Raw genomic sequence first — 6099 nt, 5'->3', positions numbered from 1 at the left:
CCGAGTGCGCACGCGCGTAAAAGTTCCGCCCCCCCCCTCCTACTGTGACCTCACACGATTGACACCCGGCGCGTCCTATGGCGATCCGGACACTGGGCGGCCGCGGGCGTCACCGCCCCACGTGGGTGCGACCCGTGACGCGTAAAAGGGGGCGGGCTTTCTACGTAACGTCATTTCACCCATCCCGGGTGATCGACGGCGCCGGCGGCCAATGGCAGTGAGGGCAGTGACGGCGCGGCGCCGCAGCCGAGGAGAGTCGAGGCGGGGACTCGGGCAACCATCAAGTTAGGTTGAGGAACACCACTGGTGGTTGATTGACGGCGCTGCCGACCAATGGACGTGGAGGGAGTGAAGGCGCCGCAGCGGAGGGGAGGCGGGACCTTGGGCGACTATCAAGTTAGGTTGAGGAACAGCAGTGAAGGTTGATTTTTACTGGGCTGTGTTTTTCCTCTCTTCCCCCCTCACCCCCAACTCCTCAACCCCTCACTCTCTCATCGCAGATCCATCAAGAGCTGCGGGTTTTCAGGTTATTTGCTTATTCTCTTCCTTAAAGCATCGTCTTCTTGCGGTTAATTGTCTGTCCTGCGTGGAGTGTGGTTGGTGTCCCAGTGCACAAGTGTTCTTGTACATGGCCATAAGGGAGGTAGACCATGATGAGTGAGTGGTGGGGCAGGGTAGGGCAGGGCAGGGCCTGCAGAGCTTCATCTGCCAGCCTTAACCCTTTATTTGGTGTGGCGTTTGGAATAGTTTTAAACCGAGGGTTGATTCACCTACATGAGGCAGTTCGAGGGCCAGACATTGAGCAAAGCGGGTTTAAAGTGCCACCTTCAATCATTATGTTGCTGTTTCTTAGTGAACATTCATTGCAAACCTTCGTCAACTGGTAGCTTTGAGAGTAAGCAGTAAAATCAGCTACTTTTTGACTGAATGGGCAGTGTCACTCAAAAGGGAAGTAGGAAGTTGCTGTGAATTGTAGATAAATTATAGGTAGATAATTTGCACAGAGTAGGCATTGAAAGGAATCTGGTTAATGTTGGTACCAATAGATGATCTTTGGTTTTTAATACAACTGTATAATCTTTAATCATGGGAAGAAGGTTGTTTCTATTTGCTATGATAAAAACCGCATTTAATTTGGTACATTTAGTATTATGAAATTTTAAAATCTCTAAATCTTTTATCACTTTTCAGGATATATATGGGCATATTTTTACATTTTCACTAAATGGATATTTATTGACCTGGAATTTTTATTTCTGGAGTTTTGTACTGAAGTAGGGGTGATATATTCTCTTGCAGTTACCGCCTTAAAGTGTTTTTTCCAATGACTGATTCCTCAGATGTTTCTTGCACAAAACTTTCCTGTGCTGTTGCTTGTGACAATTTTAAAAATCATAAATGGTTGTAGATTGCTTTTATGACCTTGTGGCCTAACATACCTGTAGTAGTCCTTTACTTTCCTAATCTCATTTGATGCCTTTTCTTTGAAAACTAACAACTGCTGATGCCAGAAATCTGAAATAAAAATGCAAATGCTGGACATAATGGGCAGTCTAGTTATCTGCAGAGTGAGGGGGATAAAAGGTTAACTTCTTTTGCTCAGCAGGCCTTCACTGGAGCTTTATAAGTCGAGTTATCTAACAAAAAGATGTCAAGCCAGAGGTAGTTTGGCTCAGGAGTTTTTGAAATGTATGCATGTTTTTGTATGGGAGTAGTTAAGTTGATATAGAAGAAGTCTGCTCTTCAGACAGGTGATGTGAACTTGTGACTGAGACCTCCAAATGCTGCATTTCAAAATGATTTTCTGTTGATTAAAAAAAGAAAACAAAGATATAAAACATGTAGGAAACATCATTACTTACTTATTTAACAGGTCAGACAGCATCTCTGGAGAAAAGGAATAGGTGATGTTTCGGGGTGAGACGCCTCTTCTCAACTCGAAATGTCACCTATTCCTTTTTTCCAGAGATGTTGTCCGACCCGCTGAGTTACTCCAGCTTTTTGTGTCTATCTTCAGTTTAAACCAGCATCTAAAGTTCCTTCCTGCACATTACCTGCTTGTTTGTTGTCTGTTCTTGAGAATTAATGAATAGATCACATGACATGATGATAGAATAAATTTGCCTGGAATTGTGAGCAACACAAGTGCATCACAAGTAGAATGGAGAACATTTATATACTGTTTTTTTCTGACATTGTGACATTGCAGTGAATTACTTTGGAAATGTTTTCCTGATGTTTGTTTAAAAACATGACTAGTAGTTCCCCAAAACATCCAAGTACCCTTTAGTTTTAAGTGCCTGAAGATTTCCGCTTCTTTTGAGACTCTGATCCCATAATCTTGCATCATTCCAAGCCAAAGACGTGTTGCTGCTCCTTTAAGAAAGTGAAGCATCGAAAACAGATGGAAAAAGCACTTTAAGACAGTTTTGAACCATGAGTCAACAGCAGCAGATGCAACTATTGAACTCGTCCAATCTCGCTTTGAATGAGATTGTCTCATTTGCAACTCCTCCCCTCCCCTCCCCTGTCCTCAAAGAATAAAGTCGTGCCAGCATTCAAGAAATGAACAACTAGGCTGCAGAATGAGATGGCATACCAGCTGAAGCTAAAAAGTCAAATGAAGAAATGTTTCAGAACACACAGTTTCTTTGAATTTTGCAATCGGAAGGTTGCAGAGGACTTAAGAAGTCTGAGGCCACAACTTTTGAAAATGTTCAGGCAATGTCTAGCTCTCCACACAGGAATATATTATCCCATTTTCACCTTAAATTGATTCTTTTCCTTCCTGCTGAAATTTCAGTGCAATTTCAGAACATCCCGTGGGATAATGGACGTCATACAATACAATACAATATATCTTTATTGTCATTGTACCCAGGGGTACAACGAGATTGGGAATGCGCCTCCCATACGATGCACTAATTTAGGTAATTTAGACAGCAGCAACCCAACGAAACGAACAGTTGTAACAGTTTTGGACAGGGTAAAGTGCAAGTTGATCTATGCGTTGTGGCCATCCGGCTCAGCAGGACCGGTTCATAGCAGCTATGGCCCTGGGGATGAAGCTGTTCCTGAGTCTGGAGGTGCGGGCATAGAAGGCCTTGTATCGTCTGCCCGATGGAAGGAGTTCGAACAGACTGTTGCAGGGGTGTGAAGAGTCTTTGTGGATGCTGGTGGCTTTTCTGAGGCATCGTGTGTTGTAGATGCCCTCCAAGTCTGGTAGCTGTGTTCCGATGGCCCTCTGAGCTCTATGGACTACCCGCTGTAGAGCTTTCCTTTCTGCCTCCGTGCAGCTGAGGTACCACACAGGGATTCCATGCGTTAGGATGCTCTCTATGGTGCAGCGGGCTCTAAGATATCAAAACATTGTTGGGACAAAATCAAGACCCTTCTGAATTTGCAGCACACTGCTCACCAATGACCAATACCAGCATGGAATCTTCTGACAAGTGAGGTGCTGTTGTGGTTTGACAAACTGACCCATGCCTTGCAGAAGATGAATGCCATTTCTCCGGCAACTCTTCATATCTCCCACCAATTGTGACACCACCATTGTCTTGCAACCTAGTCACAATTCTCATTTCCTGAATCTCTCACAACCAGCTTCTACTTCCTTCCCAAAGTTTAAAAGCAGAAGTATCCTGGTAGATCTAATGTTGTAGCGTGCTTTTACTCCAGATAATTTATTTCTGTCTACTTCAACCCTTATCCCGTCCCACCTCATTTAAATCCAGGATACCTTTGATCCCTTCCAGCACATTGTGACCCTTTTTCTGTTCAAAACGTTGTCTGTCCATTCTCTCCACAAATGTTGCCTGACCGGCTGAATTCCTTCAGCTCAAGATTCAGCACCTGCAGTGTCTTGTCTCATCTTCACCCTGTATGTTCAAACATTTTGTACCTCTATTCACGTCATGATAGTTTGAAGGACTTCTTTAAACAGAGGCCCAGCATGTTCCCTTCTACCACTCCTATACCTTGTGGATTTGTTTTTCTATTGAACAAACTTCACTCACTTTCTCCAAGTCTAGGGGAACGTGAATGACCCAAGCTCTGTTTGGCTCTTGGTTGTAAACATGGCACAGTAGTATTCAGGCCTCTCTCCTCTCTTTCGACCTGCTTCAAGCCTTGCACATAACCTACACAAAATCAGATTTTGGGTCAATTGTGCACTTCTGTCACTTCTCTTATCGTGCTGATGTTGATTTTGAGATTCCCTATCGTATCCAGTGCATAAGGCCTTCTACACTCGCACTTCCAGACTCAGGAACAGCTTCATCCCCAGGCCCATAGCTGCTACGAACCGGTCCTGCTGAGCCGGATGGTCACATCGCACAGCGAACCGGCACAGATCTACTTGAACTTTATTCTGTTTTAAAACTGTTTCTAATTTTGTTTCATTGGATTGTCTAAATTTATACTGATTAACTAATTAATTTATTGCATCTTATGGAAGGCGCATTCCCAATCTCGTTGCACCCCTGTACAATGACAATAACTGGGATGTTTTGCTTGGAAGGGTACTCTGATCCAATTCCAGGCTGCAGTAATCATACCAACAGTCCACCGTGGACGAGAAATGTGAGGGACCTCCTCACAACAGCCGAGGAGATGCAGCGCTAGCAATGCCTCGGTTAAGATCCCACACTTCAAGTTGAAGATCATGTACTGCGGCAAACAACCTCCCCGAGGCAAATGTTACCAACATTCAGCCAAAGTGCCTGCTGCACCATCTCCACTGTACTGGAGATTGTTTGCAGATGTAGGATTTTCTCCGTAGTTTGTAGCCCCCCTTTGCTTCTGGCTCAACTACCGTCTGAAATTTCTTGGTAATCAAAAGATATGCCACAAATACCTGCTGAAAGTGCATCTCAAGAAAACTGACATGGACATCACAAGCAGGGAGGAGCAATTGGTTTCAATGATGCCACATCTTCCATCAGATGAGAACCTGCTTTGATGAAATCTGTGACGAGAGATACGAAAAGCTGGAGTAACTCAGCAGGTCAGGCGGCATCTCTGGAGAAAAGGAATAGGTGACGTTTTGGGTCGAGACCCTTCTACAAACCTTTGTGTTTTTCTCCAGATTCAGCACCTGCAGTGTCTTGTGAAAATTGTTATGCTTTCAAGGCTGATTAAAGAGGGGAGGACAAAAAAGGAATTGGAATGAACCTCCTGCCAACAGACATGCAAATGTCAGTATTTTCTTTTGTGGGCCTGCAGTTCTAGAATAGGAACCCATCTCGGAACCTTTGAGTGAGAACTCGGTCTCTGGTTCTCCATGGTTGCGGTTTGATCTATGGTTTCGAATTTCCAACATCTATTGGAAGGGTACCAAATTACAGATTTCAATTACTTGTGTATAATTTGAGCACGCTGCACTTATGATCCTGCTGCTGTAGATGCGGCATTTAGATAAAGGAAATAATCTCAAGTTTTACTGGGGTTATGGAAGTTCTGTGCTCAAAATTTTGGATGCATTGAGGGATCACCAGGGAGGCGATGAAATGAAAATTCTGCAGTGATGGGAATTGCATTGATCAGGGTCTGGAGTAGTGGGCTATTTATTTAAGAACAACTTCTCCCTCAATGTCACCAAAGAAAGGAGCTGGTTGTCAACGTTAAAAAATGCTGAGTGGCATGCATGTCCCATCTTTATCAATGGTGCTAAAGTGGCGATGGGCCAGAGCTTCCAGCTGATCATTGTGAATATCGCCAATGATTTGTCCTGTTCCAACCACATTGATGCTACAAACAGCACAATGATATTGACTGGGTAATCCGTTTGGATAATGTTGATTGAAGGATTTCTATTGGCGATAGAAGTGGGGACAGTCCCTCAATCTCTTGAAATAATGTAGTGCTATCTTATAATGTTCAGTTCAGAGGTTGAACAGCACAATGGCTTAAAATGCCAAGTGTAGAAGGTATTGCTGACAGTACACCAATCCCTCACTGAAGAGTCTGAAGAAGGGTCTCGACCCAAAATGTCACCTATTCCTTTTCTCCAGAAATTCTGCCTGACCTGCTGTTACTCCATCTTTTTGTGTCTACCCTCTCCAAATTTCAGTCTAGGTTCTTGTGCTCGGCTCTCCA

At 44.0% G+C, this 6099-nt stretch overlaps 1 protein-coding gene across 1 annotated transcript in view; it reads left to right on the top strand.

Moving 5' to 3' along the window:
- The first annotated feature begins 400 nt into the window (after positions 1-400).
- setd3 (SET domain containing 3, actin histidine methyltransferase) overlaps positions 401-6099 on the top strand; it is a 110694-nt gene continuing 104995 nt past the window's right edge. Inside the window, exon 1 of the mRNA XM_078406852.1 lies at positions 401-526. The gene's annotated coding sequence lies outside the window, so the exon portion shown is untranslated. The remainder of the gene's footprint in view (positions 527-6099) is intronic.

The sequence above is a fragment of the Rhinoraja longicauda genome, chromosome 10 (genome assembly GCF_053455715.1).
Source record: "Rhinoraja longicauda isolate Sanriku21f chromosome 10, sRhiLon1.1, whole genome shotgun sequence".
Taxonomy (NCBI): Eukaryota; Metazoa; Chordata; class Chondrichthyes; order Rajiformes; family Arhynchobatidae; genus Rhinoraja; species Rhinoraja longicauda.
This window is presented reverse-complemented; position numbering and strand designations above follow the sequence as displayed.